The sequence below is a fragment of the Lontra canadensis genome, unplaced genomic scaffold (genome assembly GCF_010015895.1).
Source record: "Lontra canadensis isolate GAN:19392208 unplaced genomic scaffold, GSC_riverotter_1.0 scaffold132, whole genome shotgun sequence".
In the NCBI taxonomy this organism is placed as follows: domain Eukaryota; kingdom Metazoa; phylum Chordata; class Mammalia; order Carnivora; family Mustelidae; genus Lontra; species Lontra canadensis.
Window position 1 is genome coordinate 3,306,513 of NW_022631126.1, and position 15,832 is coordinate 3,322,344.

Below are 15,832 nucleotides of genomic sequence, written 5' to 3' on the forward strand. Positions count from 1 at the left end.
GAAGGAGGAGGAAGAGGAGGGGCAAGGTCTGTGTTCCAACGCCACAGATCCTGCACTAGTTGAGGGAGCAAGAATGGTGAGTAAGATTAACTTTGGCCCCAGTCTAGTGTGGGGAACACAGATACCAACTTTGGTCCCACAACGTAATCATTGCTTTCACGGAGGTTTGCAAAAGATGCTAGTGGACAGAGAAGAGGACGTTGCTTACTGGGGGATGCTGGGAAAGCTCCAATGAAGAGATAACCTTTGAATTGGCACTTAGATGAAAAAGAGGTCATCAGCTAGGGAAGGCAGGAAAGATATTCTAGGTCAAAAAAAAAAAGCTTAGGCAAAAGTATGGCTATGTGAGAGAATATGGTGGATATCAAGCAAGACCAGTTTCATCCAGAAGTGACAGAAAAGCTCCCGTTTCAATGAGCATAAACAATGACAGGAAGTCATGCCCCAAATCAAAAGGGATGTAGTCATTCACACAATTGTGAAATCTGGGAATATATGGCATTTGGGAATGACTGGATACTGGTTCTCAGTCCACGTCATTGACAACTTCTCCCTCTCTCTGTCTCTCTCTGTCTCATTTTCACAGACACTCTCAAACCCATACACAGAATTTCTAAAGCCTTCTCTCCTCCCTTGTCCATGCTCTCTCTCTTTCTCTCTCTCTTTTTTTTTTTTTTGCATCTCTTCTCCAGTAACAGTACTATTCTTTTGCAGACTTGCCTGTGCTCATGAACACACACACACACACACACACAAAATCTCCCCTCTACTGTGATCTTTCACAAACATGGTGTCTTTGTCTTACAAGATAATCTCAGGCAGAGTCTCTTCTCCCTCTTTTCTCTGTTCCTCGGTCTCTCTTTCCATCTCATATTGTCTCCCCCACCGCTTTCCCTCTGTTTTCTTGTTTTCCTTTCCAAAGCTCTGTGTCTCTCTTACCCAGTGGTTTTCGAATCCCTAGGAGGCATTCAGAACTGGGGGAAGGGAGACAATTTTGTGTTTTTCCCTCTTTCCCTTCGTCACTCTACTAAGATACATCTCTGTCCTCCCTCCCCCATTCACCCAGTTCAGTCCTGTCAGACCCTTTTCTGATAAATAACAGAGGAAAAGTGTCGTGAAGCCAGTGCTAACCACAGCCCCTAGCTTTCAGCAGGAAAAATAACTCTGAGAAAATTTTCCAGCAAGAATCAGGCAGTTCCTGCCACTGCTAAGTATCTCTGCGTTCTCCTCATGTCCACAGATTAGTAACAATAGCTACCACAAAGACTTTAGAGGAAAACAGAACACTTTGGTCAAACGGGCTTGCAGATAACTGTTTAAAGGTAAGGGTGGGGGGAGTTTAAAAACTTCTACCTCTCTTTATTGCAAACCCTCTCTCCTGGCTCTGCTTTCTTGCCTTTGTGATTGACATTTAACTTCTCTGTTTCCAATCTCCAGATTGCGCTGGGGGACATGTGGAGACAATTCTTGTCCACTCTCACCAGTGGACTGGCCATCCTGTGGATTTTCTGTGACCACACATTGTTCCAGCTAAAGCCCAGGTTCCCCCAGGAAAATGAATGTGTCCACGGTTGGGTAGGGGTCACGTTCTGATGATGTCTGTTCACACACGTGTATTGTTGTGGTATCCAGGCATCCAAGTCTGCCTTTGTATGTGCGCTGGGGACTCCAGACTTGTCCTGGCGTTGGTGGAAGAAGGTGTTTTGGAAAGTATCTATGTGCTTCCTTGTCTGGGCTTTTGTGTGAACAGTGTTTATTTGACTTTCTATCTAACTGGGATCATGTTATATTCAGGCTCCATATAAAAGATAGGGAGATTGTTTCTTGTTTCAGAGCATCTACTCTACTCGTTGTGAATAATCAAAATGCAGCAATAATTGGATACTTTAACTTCTTGTAAAAGAAAAATCGAGAAACAACATCCCCATCTTCAGAGAACAGGAGGGCAGAGCTGTAAGCAGTAGGCGAGATTCACCTGGGCTTCCCAAGGTAAATTTTAGATGTTAGAAGTGACACAAAGTTACACTGAAATAACTGGGGAGTGTGGAGGGAATAGGGCTGGGCACAAGGAGAGGAAAAGGAGCTCTCCTTTCCTGGGAAGGTTTGCTTGTCAGGAGCCTGGGGTAGGCTTTTCTCTCTAACAGAGCTAGTTCCATTCTGTGCTTTTGGTGCTTCCCTTTGTCCCATCCTGCAATGTAAACCCTTTCAGTTTTCCAAACAGATTTGAAGCAACATTTTCAAGGTCACCCACAGCACAAAAGGACCCAAGCTTCCCTTTGAGGGTTGGTACGTGGAATCTGTTTGTCGTTTATGTTCCTCTGGGGGTTGCCTCTGAAGAGTATGCCTCGGGCTGGGGTTGTGTGTGTGTGTCTATCTGGGGGTGCACGTATGCACTGCTATGTGCTGGCCCCTGGCTCTGGCTGAGATGGTGGGCAGAAAGGAGGATGAGAGTGATGTTGTGTATGTGACTCTGTGCGCATTTTGTCAGACATGTGATTGGTCACCTGAGTACGGAGTCATGTGGCCAGCATTCTGTAGTGTGGAATCCTTTGTGTGACCCCACAGTGTGAGCCAAGCTCAGAGCTACAAAGGCACAGTACACAGAGTGATTGATTTGCACACGTCCTCACATGCACACACACACAAATACACATTCTTTCTACAGGCACACCTCCTTTCTATGTCTGACCCCCCCCCATGCACACAAAACACAGATCTACTCAGCTACAGAGTCACTTGCAGAAGAGTTAGATACAAAAATCCAATCTTCTCTTTGACCTGCAGTGCTTCTTAAGCCCCTAGGGGGTATTTGGAAATGGGGGTGGGGAAAAGCAATTTTAAAGATCATGTGACCTGTGTGTGCTACAAATTTAGCCTGTCCTTGCTCAAAGGATGTTAATGCTACTACAGTGTATTCCAGCCCTCCCCAGCATCAGCTCAAGGAAAATGCCTATAGCACCCCCATCTGGAGAAAATTTCAAGAGATACACCAAAAACAGGCAAGCACACGCTCAATTCGAATCCTTAAACACCCACCCGCAAGACAGCCATCCTCATGCGACCGTCTACAGGTGTAGACAGCTGTAATCCAGACAATAGCCTACAGTCAGAGGCAAGGTCAGGAAAATAACCAGTCATACACGATATGAATACGGTACAAAGAAACAACACAGATGTGTCGTGACTGACTGAATTGTACCATTGCAAATTAAGGGGAATTTAACATATTTTTATGTGCCTAACATACAGTACCTTTTTGTAAAAATTACCTAGTATAATGTTAGTGATAGTGCTTTTAAGAACATCTCTAGAATAGTGCTTCTCGATTTTTTAAAAGATTTTTATTTATTTATTTGACAGACAGAGATCACAAGTAGGCAGAGAGGCAGGCAGAGAGAGAGGGAGGAAGCAGGCTCCCCGCCGAGCAGAGAGCCCGATGCGGGGCTCGATCCCAGGACCCTGAGATCATGACCTGAGCCGAAGGCAGAGGCTTTAACCCACTGAGCCACCCAGGTGCCCCTGCTTCTCGATTTTTAATGTGCACAAAAATCAACTAGGAATCCTGTTTCATATCCATTCTGATTCTGTAGGTCTGGGGTGGCCTCTGAGAGTGTCCATGTCCAGGAAGCACTCAGGACATACTAATGCTATTGGTCTACAAGGTTCTAAAACACTGATTCCAAACCTGTCTACCCATTGAGATCATCCAGAGGGGCTTAAACAATATTGATGCTTGCGTCCCACCATCAGAGGATTTTATTTAATTGTCTGAAAGGTGACAATTAAATCACCCACTGGTTAAGGGGGGTGTCTGGGTATAGAGACATCCCAAGGCTCCCCAGATCATTCTAACATGGAGCAAAGTTTGGAGACCACTGTTCTGGGCAAACATCCCTCCCTCTATGACATCACGGCCAAGGCGAGATCATGTCCTAGAATACTCTGATGCTTAGTTGTGCATCCCCCCACCCCATGCACAATACACCTGGACCTCACCCCCAGATGGGTATCCCTGATCTGATTCTGATGCTCCCTTCCTGTTCCTCTATGCCTTATCAAGGGTATGGACTTTATTCTGTATTTGGCAGCCCACTAAAATCACCTAGGCAGAGACCCTGATCCAACTGGACTAGAATTCATATTTAAAAACAAACCATGCAACCTAAAAGCAAAAACTTCCCAGATGACTCCAATGTGCAGCCAAGACCGAGAAGACTTGATCTACAACATCAAGTGCAAACCACCCACTATGGCAACAGAGTTGACAGCTCCCTCTCCAGACAACACCCTAGGCTCCGACCCCTTGCCAGCACCAAGCCTCCTCCGCACATGCCTGGGCATTTCTACATATGTCACATTAGTCCATACCTCTGGGGTTTTGCACCTAGTGGTCTCTTCTCTGAAATGGCTCCAGCATTTGCTCTATTTAGAAAAATTCCTATTCTCCAGCATCACCTCTTTTGTGAAATCTATTTTGACCCACCGTGATAGATTTAAGGATTTATTCTCACTGGAGATATGAAGTCACTCAGAAATAGGGTCTTTACTGATGTTGTCAACCTTTGATGAGGTCATAGTGAAACAGGGTGGGCCTTAAGTTCAGTGATCAGTATCCCTAGGAGGAGAGAGAGATTTAAAGACACAGAAGAGACACAGAGAAGAAAGCCGAGGAACATCAAGGATTGTCAGCAACCACCAGAAACCAGATAGTCAAGGAGGGATTACTTCCTATAGACTTCAGTGGGAGCATGGCCTTGCTGACATGCTCAGAAGTAAAAAAGAAAAAATTTTTGCTGTTTTAAAAAATCATTATTATTATTATTATTATTCTTTCCAAGGTGCTGTCTTGGATCCTCTAGCATATCTATATCATAACCCATCACAATACTGTGTAGATACTATGTGCATCTCCCACATTAAGTCAGGAGCTCCATGAGGGGAGAGACAGCTCTGTGGCTGGTCTACAAGGTTCTAAAACACTGGTTTCTGGATCCTTGAGGCTTAGTGCTATTCCTAGGATGTCGCTGGAGACAAGGCAGTTTCATTTGCCTGAACTGGAAAGCCAAACCAGGATCCACACAATGTCATGAAGGGTGTGCAGTCATCACTGGGGAACCTAAGGAAAAATGGTGAGTAGTAACTCAAAGGTGTTGATACATTTCAACCCAAAGAATTTCAATTCTGGGAATGTTGCCTGAGAAAATGAGCCATTGAAATCAAAAGCTGTATGTGCAAAGATGTTCACCATTGCATTATCTATGTTAGCAAAAGCAAACAAAATAAGTGTACCTGAAAAGCTTTTAAATGGCCAAAAATGGAATTGGTGGAATAAATAATGGCACATCCTTATAAACTCTTTAAAGGCTCAGTACCAAAGATCTGTAGAAATCTGGGGAAATGTTTATGTGCCAATATTAAATTTTAAAACACAAATACAAAATGATCGCCCCAGTGTTATTATTTATCTGAATTTCACCTGCAGATAAAAAAATTAAAAATACTTAAAGGAAATGGATAGAAAAGAAGGAAGCTACACTTATATTTCACGGTTATATATTTCTTGCTTTCTCTACCTTCCTCAAGAAAGAACTTATTTTAAAGTCTCTTTTTAATAAAGCCATTCCTCCTTTTTCCCTAGGTGCAGAAACAGATCTATTTCATGAGTCTTTGCTGAGTGCTTATATCATGTAAGAAGTAGGTAGTATATTCTGAAGATCAAGCTTCAGCCTGTACCCTTGAGGAAGCACAGTCTTGCGGGATAGACAGGTACAGACACAAGAAATTATACTGAAATGTGAAGGGCAGGAAGCATTACGAGAATAAGGGGAAACGGGGGCTTTGGAGTAGGAAGGCCTGAATCCCAGTAGCAACCTGTGTGTGTCAAGTCATTCCACTTCTCTATTAATACCCACTGATGCTTCCCTGACAGTCTCAGTGTAAAAGCCAAAAATCCTTACAGTGTCCTCCAAAGCACTGTATGACCTGGATCAGCTCCCTGACCTCATCACACGTTGGTTTCCACATGCCAAGCATGTTGGCCCCAGGGCCTTTGCAACAAAGGCTCCCTTTGCCTGGAAATCATGCTGACTCTCAATTCCCTCAAGTCTGTTCAAATGCTATCATTTTAGTGAGGCTTTCCTTGACCATTCCCCATAGAATTACAACCCCCAAGTCTCCCCCTGCACTCTTCTGCTTCCATTTCTTTCCACAGCACTCATCACGATCAGATAGAATATGTCTTGATCATTTGGATTCTGCCTAACTGCACTAAAATGGAAAACTCCTCGCAGGCAGGGCTTTCAGTCTCTTTTGTTCATTGCTGTATTGTCAGAGCCTAGAACGATGCTTGGCACAGAGTAGGTCCTCAACCAATATTTTGGAATAAATGAATAAAATAATGAGCAAGGCTGTGTATTCATCTACAAAAGGTCACATGATACTTCTCCTCTCACAGAGTCCCAATGTCACAGGAGCTGGCACCCAATGGAAATAGGGGCAGAGAGTGCCTTCTGAATCGTCTCAGTAAAGATCAGAGAACTAGATGAGCCATGCCTACCAGATTCAGAATCCCCTGTCAATGAGACAGGGCACCCTCAGACCTCCAGTGTCTATCTTAGAGGCTCTGTGCATCTTAATGGAAAACAGTCTTCATTTCTGCACTCAGCAGCACAGGCTGTCAACAAGCAAAAGAAGGGGGAGAAAAAAAAAAAGAAAAGAAGAAGAAGAAGAAGAAAATGAAATGCACCTCGGCTATTTTTGCATCCAAGAAAGCATACCAATTTAAAAAAATAATAAAACCAGAAAAACAAAAGCAACCAGTTTAACAAATTAGATCTAGCTCTTGTCAAAAGAAATGTTGTGGGTTTTTTTCTTTTTTTTTTTTAAGCCTATACTAAACAACCCTCCCGGTGCTGTAAAAGTCTGCAAATGTGAAACTCTTGGAGCTTGAAAAGGTCTCTCTCGCCAGTGAGAATGCTTCCAATAATACCCAGAAACAAGATTCATTAAAAGCTATCTTTAGCATTATCAGCAATTGTGTTATTATGTGTCCTTCACAAAGCGTGTCGCGGGCTTCCACTCCACATCACAACGGAGGAGTGAGGGAGGGGTGGGAAGAAACACAGCCGCTGGCCCAGGGGAGTCGCCTTGCTGTGTGGGCAGAGTGAGAGCAAATGGAAAGAGAAGGTTCTAGGAATTGAAACCGGATATCCTGACTCGGAGGAGCATGATCTTTGACAAATAATAGCAACGTACCACTGGGAAGCATTTCACGAGTAAGAGAGTTTCATATGTCTTCCAGGTGTCAGAGAAGTGATACTGGCAAAGTTACAATAGCATTTGCCAGGACGGCTCAAAACAGAGGTCAAGGGGACCGTTGGGGACCACTGGGAAGGGCCGGGCAACAGTGTCCGGGATGGAATTAGCACTCAGTTAACATGTGTGGAATGAATAAATGAGTGGATGATAGAAGAAGGAAGCCATGAATCGCCACAACCCTTCATGCGCTCATCCTCAATATTTTATCTATTGCTTATCCTCAAGGAACACGGCAGGCAAATGGAGACGGGCTCCCCAAGCTCAGTGGGGAGGAAGGAGTCCAGGACAGCTGAATCCATATGGTGCAGTTAATTACCAGAAAAGACAGAGAGGGCTTGATCATCACAAGAGCCCGCAGAGCAGGTGCGGCAATCAAATCTCAGAGATTGGGCTGAGATGGGCAGCAATTCATCAGCCATAGCTTCCCAAGGGCTATAATCAATAGCAAAGCTACCAAGAATCTCTGCCTTCAGGGAACCGTGCCACCGAAACCCTGTGTTCCTTGCGAGACCATAAACCTGTTTCCTGGGGCATGTTAATTACGAAGCCTTTCCCGTGTTCCAAGCATTGTGCTAAGCATTTTGCAATCATGCCTTGAGCCCTCCTGACAGTCCCTGATGAAAAATCTGCTCCCATGGTTGAGATCAAGGACTCTGGGGCAGCTGGGCTGGAACCCAGCTTTGCCCCCTTGCTGGCTGAATGGAGGCAGGCGTTTCTCTATCATCAGTTTACCTATCTGTAAAATGACAGTAGTAACAGTTTCTATCTCAGATACTCGCTGTGAGGGTCGACAGACCTGATCCATACACAGCACCAGGAACACATCCGGCACAGAGTGAGGGTTGGAGACGTGAGGTTAACAGCAGCCCTACCATGCAGACCAGGGGACCGGTACCTGAAGAAGCAAGTACGTTGGTCAATGTAACACTATTACTATGCGTCAGGGCTGGGATTAAAACAAAGGCCACCCTGTCCCTGTCTTCATCCCCTTTGCCGTCACACTATCTGTGAGTCCAATTTTTGTCAAGGAAGCAAAAATCCTGAATCAAATAAAAATACCTCTTCTCTCAGCTCTTAAAGTTGTTATAGCACAATTTGAGAAAACTAGGAACAGAGGCAGATGCATACCAAGGAGTTTTAGAAGACAAAAATCTACAGAACTGGGAGCTGTGGTTGGTGAAACATGAAGGTTAAAAGAAAGAGGGCAGCAGCATTGGCAATTTTCGGGCATGGGTGCCTGGGGATGAAGGAGGGAGACTTCATTGGGGGGGGGTGGGCGGGGGGTCAAGATGTGGAGTGCCGAGGGAAACCTCTGTGTTTCAAGCGTGTGTGGCTCATCCGAACAGGCAGTAAGATGTGTGGGTGCTGACCTCAGCTTGGAATCCTGGGGTAAAGCCCAGAAGATCTGAGAGTCCTCAGATTCTAAGAGACAGGGGAACTGCAGATATGATCAAGGCTTCCCTGATGGGGTCCTGAGCATGGAGAAACATGGGATCTGGCGGCCAGCTTCCAGAAAAGACTTTGGGTACAGATGAAAGAAAAGAAATCCCAGAGTGATTTGAGATGGTCCGACTCCAAGAGGAGTGGTGTGTTACCAGGCATATGCTATACCCCAGATGAAATGCACAGAATGTGTGGCAGTTGGACCCTCCAGTTTGGAGAGAGAGACAGACAGATAAAGAGACACCCACACAAAGACAGGGGCACAGGAAGAAAAGTAGAGAGTACACACGATTGCACGTATATGCGGGGTGGGTATGAAATAGGTGCAACACACAAATTAGTGGTTCTCAATTGAGCTCAGCTGCCACACAGAGTAGAAACAACTGAGTGATGTAGCGTCGGTGAAGCCAAAACAGAGCCCCCAAGTACATTCTGCCTCAGAGGTGAGCTAAGAGATCGGAAAATTCTGCTACAATTGACCTGAGGATTTAACTTGTCTACAACCCAAGCTCCATCCATCCTGAGCTAACCACCGATGTCCCAAGAGCAGGCTCACTGAGTGCTACAAGGGAGGAGGACCAAGGAAGACAGACCACCCAGTGGGCATTTTGCTTCCATTGACAGAGTTGTAAGAGTTTCCTTGGGAAAGTCTGGAATGAGACACAAGGCTGTTCCATCTTCCAAAACTGGTTACTGAGGACTCAGCCACCTGGAGGTCTGGGCTCAACCCAGAGAATGCAAATTTAGCAAACAACACTGTGGATCTAATGTGCAAAATTTGTGATAGGAGGCAGAGAATTTGGCTTGCACAGACTTGCAGAAAGCAAGGGAAAAGACACAGAAGCACAGCACTTAGAATCAATATATTCAAATCCCGTCCTACAACGTACTTGCTATGGGATCCCAGGGGAGCCTTTTTGCCCCATTTGAGTCCCGATTTGCTCTTCTTTCTGTGCGATGTCAGCAGACACTATGTCTGCCTGTGTTGTTCGGGGGTTGGGGAGGCAGATGGAGAGTGAGAAGCAGACTCCCCACCAGCCCCGAGCAGGGTTTGATCCAGGACCCTGGGACCAAGACCTGAGCCAAAGGCAGATGCTTCATCGACTGAGCCACCCAGACACCCAGAAAACTCATCTGAAGAAAAATCTTGCAACTATCAAGTGTCTAGTCCTTCCATCCCATTCGCACATTTAATTCTCAGAGCTGCGGGGTGAATGAATCATGCCTGGTTTAAAAACAAGGATGCTAAAAGAGATGGACTCATTTATACAAGGGTGAGTTGGGGAGCTTGGAGCTGAACCAGGCTTTTCAGAGGCCAGAGTTCACAGACCTCCCTGGGCGCTTGTGCTTACCAAGAAGGTAGTCTGGGAGAATGGGCACATGGTTGGCACAGAGACTTCCCGGCTGCTAGAAGCTGCTTCCTCATCTCATTTCCATTTGATCACTTATGCTATATGTATCTTTTGCACAAGACCCAGCAAATCCTTCGTGGAATGAGCTGGAGTACAAAAACTGTCAATCAACAAGCTACCTGTGCAGAGGTGTTCATGTGTCTCTTTCACACGTCTCTTCCACGTACATGTGGCTGTATGTGGGTGTGAGCCCTGAGCGATCTGGCACCTAGTTGGTGTTCAATACCAAGACGGTGTCTTACCCCTCTCTTAACCCCACGGAGGCTCTTGGTAGTTCCCACCCCTACTTATGGCAAAGTACGTAGTAGGCTCCAGGCTCCTTCTAGTCCTGTCTTCTGAATCAGGGAATAGCCTTGAGGGCTGGTGGAAGCCATTTTCCAAAGGAAAAGGTTTTATTGTTCATCTCAGTGGCAGGCTCTGCTGGAGAATCCCTCTCCGCTTTGGAGGGCCTCCTCGCAATCGGGGAAAACTGTAGGTCTCTGGATCCAGAAGGGAGACAATTAGACACTGAGTGTCAGTTAGCAAACATCTGCCCACCCGTGCCCCCAGGATCAGGCAGATTTGCAAGACAGTGGGTGAGCCTAGTCTTGCCAGGGCTCTAACTGACTCAAGACCTCTCAAGGCAGGTGGAAATCTCGCTCACCTGGGGCAGGCTGGGGGCGGTTCCTCAAAGCCGGAAGCCCCCATGACCCTGACTTCTGCTCTGCCTTCTGGGCCTCCCACACCCTCCTTTCCTTACTCCCCCTTCACTCCTTCTGACAGTTCCTCTCCCTTAGCTGAGTGGGGTGGCCTTGGAGGTGGACAGCTCCACCTCGCTTTGAGAAAGAACTTGTTTAGCTAAAGGAAGTCCACCAAATGCAAATTCACTCTGACTGAATCAAAAGACTTAAGGGTAATTGATGGCGACAGATTTAAATTGAGCACGTAAGTGATCATGGGTCCTGGAGGTGCACCTTTAAGCGAGACAAAGAAGGTGTCTGTCTTTGTGTGGGGGAGAAGGAGATGGCCAGTAAAGTAACTCACTGAATAATAAGATTTCAGGTACTGAGAAGTGCTAATAAAAAAAAAAAAGAGTCAGGGCAATGGAATCCAGAAAAGTGTGTAGGAGTGTGGGCATGGTGTACTACTTTAGTGTGGGTGGTCAGGGAAGGTCTCTCTGAAGCTTTTGAGCTAAAACCTGAAAGACAAGAGAAGCCAGAACACAGAGAGATCTTCAGAAAGAGCATTCTAGGCAGAGGGAAAAGGAAGGAGAAATCCTCGACAACTGCCATCACATACTCTTCTCAAAATGACATTTTTGCTGCATCCTCAAATTATCTCTATTCATCTCTGTGACTCCAGTAATTTGTCAATATTTTGAGAAACACTGGGTGAGACAATCTCCAAGCTCTCTCTTCCCTGGCATTCTTTTATTCTGTGACTCTCCCCAGGCAAAGCCAGCATCTGCATGCAGCAAAGGATTTGGAGGAAGACAAGCGGCTATGGGCCATGACCTCAGGATCTTCCCCTCCAATCTTTCCCAAACCTTTCCTTCTCCTTGTGCCTCCTGTTTAGGGTCAAAGAACAAGGACCCAAACACCAAACAGTTCTGGTCCTTCTCTTCTACCACATGCCACCATCCACCTTGATCACCTCCCTGCTTCCCCAGCCCTCTGAATCTAGAGAGGAGAAGCAGAAGATGGGAGACAAAGAAGGACTAGAATACCATTCCATTAGCTAAATGCACTACTAAGAGTCTGCAATTTCAGCCCCATGTTTCAGTCAGCTCCTGGCAATGCCTCATCCTCAACGAGTGGCCATAGCTGCTGAGGTCTGATGGTGATTCTTGGGTAACACCTCATTCTCCTTCCATCTAAGGGCCAGTCAAGGTCTTCTATGGATTCTTAGCTTCATCTTCTAAAGATAATGTGCAGATGAGTCTTCTCAGTTTTGTGCAGAACTTTGGATTTTCATGTGTAAGGTGGTCTCCTGAACTCCTGGTCTCCTAAGAAACCACACAAATATTCCCCGGCCCAGGGTTTCTCCATGTCACCACAATGGATGTTTTGGGCCAGATCATTCTTTGCTGTGTGTAATTGTCCTGCATGTTTTTGGACATTTAGAACCCTAGTCTCTGGACATTGCAAAAATGTCTGTGGACATTGCAAAACATCCCCGGGAGATGAAACCACTGCTGGCTGAAAACTATTGCCTCAGCCTCACCCTGGAGCAGAAGGTATCTGATTGAAGAACAGGACATATTTCCGTTACATTCACATGAGCTAGATTTGTGCTGGTTCCACAATATCCTTATTCAGAGGTCTTCAATCCATGATGTCCATTTAACTGGATGTCATATATTCACCAAGGAAATTAAAAACAGGAACTAAAAGCTTGCATAAACTGAGAAATATTAAAAATGCTCCATGTCACAGCACAGCTAGAAGGGGGACCAAAAACCCATGTGTTTGGAGAGGCTCCCCCTTGAATGACATTAATGCTGATCAGACCACAAGTGAATTCAACTAATTAAAATTTAGCAGCATCCTGATTCCTCCCCGGTAAAATACACAGAGTTGTCTGTTATGAGAGCGTGCTGATCTCCTGCACCAAACCATAACCTCATGTAATGGGACACTTTATAAGGTGCATAGATCAAATAAAAACATGAATTATCTTGGGGCGCCTGGGTGGCTCAGTGAGTTAAGCCTCTGCCTTCAGCTCAGGTCATGATCTCAAGGTCCTGGGATTGAGTCCCGCATCGGGCTCTCTGCTTTGCAGGGAGCCTGCTTCCCCCTCTCTCTGCCTGCCTCTCTGCCTGCTTGTGATCTCTCTCTCTCTCTCTCTCTGTCAAATAAATAAATAAAATCTTTAAAAAAAACCATGAATTATCTTGAGATTAATAACTCAAGATAAAATGTCACATTATTCAGTTTGTTTTAAATTATCTCACTTAAATTCTTCATTTGCTTGCTTATTCTCTACTCTCCTTATTTGGAAGCAGGGATCTTGTTTGTCTTTTCAGTGCCATACCTTCAATGCCTAGAACAGTGCTTGGCACAGAATAAGAACTCCATATATACTCAGTGAGCAAATGCATTTTGAATGAATGAATGAAGTTATTCCTAACAAAATGATACCTACAACTGGAGAAAAATAACTCAAGGGAAACTGGTAGGAGAGACTTACAGGAAGGTCACTGAAAGGAGGGCAAGGGCCAACGTCCTTTTGTCTTCGCTCTTTCCTCATTGTTCATATTTCTGGGTATGCACATTGTTACATCTGGAGCTCCTAAATGGTGGCTTTCAACCCATCTCCATCCAGTTCCAGCTCATACTTATGGGTTCCAACCTGCTCATGGCCTTTGATTCCTATTGCCTTCTTTGTGGACCTCAGGCTCCACATCAGACACAGACCCAGCAGCTTACAGAGACTACCTCACTAGTGGCCACAGCTGCATAAGCCAATTCTCTAACAAATTCCTTAACTATATGTCAGATATGATTCCTTCCTTGGGGGCTCACACTACAGCACTGTAGTGTGGGAGAAGATATACATGCTGATAACTATTTCATAACCACATGAGAGAAGGTGTATGTATGTTTAGGTACATGCTTACATATATGTACATCTATACACATACACAATCTTTGGTTCTACTCCTCCGCCTGAATCCTGACTGAAACACAACCTTCCCCACTAACTCATTAATACATAAGTGGCATCCAAAGATCCGCCCCAAGAAGATACCAGTATTCTTGATTGGACATTTCAGGGAGATCTTGTAAGAAAGTTAGATGATCTTTGTAAGAAAGTTATTTTTGTAAGAAAGTTTTTTTGTAAGAATGTTTTTTTGTAAGAAACTTTGTAAGAAAGTTAGATGTTTGGAGCTCAGAAGATAAATTCATGATACTCCTTTTTTGCTGCCTAAGAACAATGTGACCGTGGATAAGTCAAATAACTTCTTTGACCCATAGTTTCTTCCTCTGTAAACTGTCTAATGTCCACGTATGTCAAAAACGTTTACTGCCAAATGTCAATGTTGTCCCACTGCCACTCATTGCCCAGCCTTCTTGCCCTCAGGCTGGGCTATATAACTCATTCTGGCCAATGCATTGTGAGAGGAAGTGATGTGCTCCTTCCTGCTGAGACATTTAAAAACCAACATGTGTATATATCTTTTTAAATTCGTGTCTTCGTTTTCTTTGGGCAAATACCTAGTAGTGTGATTGTTGGGTTGTAGGGTGGCTCTATTTTTAACTGTTTGGGGAACCTCCATACTGTTCTCCAGAGTGGCTATACTAGCTTATTTTCCCACCAACAGTTCCTCTTTTTCCCCATCCTTACCAACATCTGTTGTTTTTGTTTTTTTTTTTAAAGATTTTATTTATTTATTTGACAGAGATCACAAGTAGGCAGAGAAGCAGGCAGAGAGAGAGGAAGGGAACCAGGCTCCCTGCTAAGCAGAGAGCCTGAGGTGGGGCTCAATCCCAGGACCCTGGGATCATGACCTGAGCTGAGGCAGAGGCTTTAACCCACTGAGCCACCCAGGCACCCCAACATCTGTTGTTCTTATGTTGTTGATTCTAGCCATTGTGACAGGGTGAGGTGATACCTCCTTGTAGTTTTGATTGGCATTTCCCTGATGATGGGTGATGCTGAACATCTTTCCATGTGTCTGTTGGACATCCATATGTCTTCTTTGAAGAAATGGCTTTTCATGTCTTCTGCTCATTTTTTTAAAAGCAGGCTCTACACCCAGCATGGAGCCCAACACAGGGGTTGAACTCATGGCCCTGAGATCAAGACCTGAGCTGAGATCAAGAGTTGAACACTCAACTGGCAGAGCCACCCAGTTGCCCCTCTTTTGCTCATTTTTAACTGGGTTCTTTGTTTTTTTGTTTGTTGGTGTTGAGTTGTAGAAGCTCTTTACGTAATACAATGGCCATTTGCAACAAGATAGATGGATCTAGAGGGTATTATGCTAAATGAAATTAGTCAGTCAGAAAAAGACAAATACCATATGATCTCACTCATACGTGGAATTTAAGGAACAAAACAACGAAATAGGAAAAAGGCAAACCAAAAAAACCAAAGTCTTAAATACAGAGAACAAACTGGTGGTTGTCCGAGGGGAAGTGGGTCGGGGGATGGGCGAAATGGATAAAGGGGATTAGGACCACACTTCCCATGATAACCACTGAGTAATGTATAGAACTGTTGAATCATTACCTGCACACTGAAACTAACGGAACACTGTACGTTCATTATACTGACTTTCTTTTTTAATGCAATGTGTGTCTCTTCAGTTCTTTCTTCCTCTGATGCAGCAACTGTGGAAGCCACATGATGAGTACCCATCTCCCTGGGTCCCTGAGTGACTGCATGGAGCAAAACTCCCACTGAAGTGAACTGGACAGTTAGCATGAGTGAGACATAAACTGTCTTTGAGGGAAACCGCTGAAATTTTAGGGTTCATTGGTTAACTAGGCATAACCTAGATACTCCCGACCAATGTACAGTATACTGTGGTTGACTTGAGGACTATTTGAAAGTACTCAGGCAGAAATGTCTAGCAGGATGCCAGGCATAGAGAGAGTGCTCAGCGGTCATTGACATCTGTTTCTTTATATTCAGCTTTCTATTGGGTGGACAGAACCATCTTTCCAGTTCACCAAGGC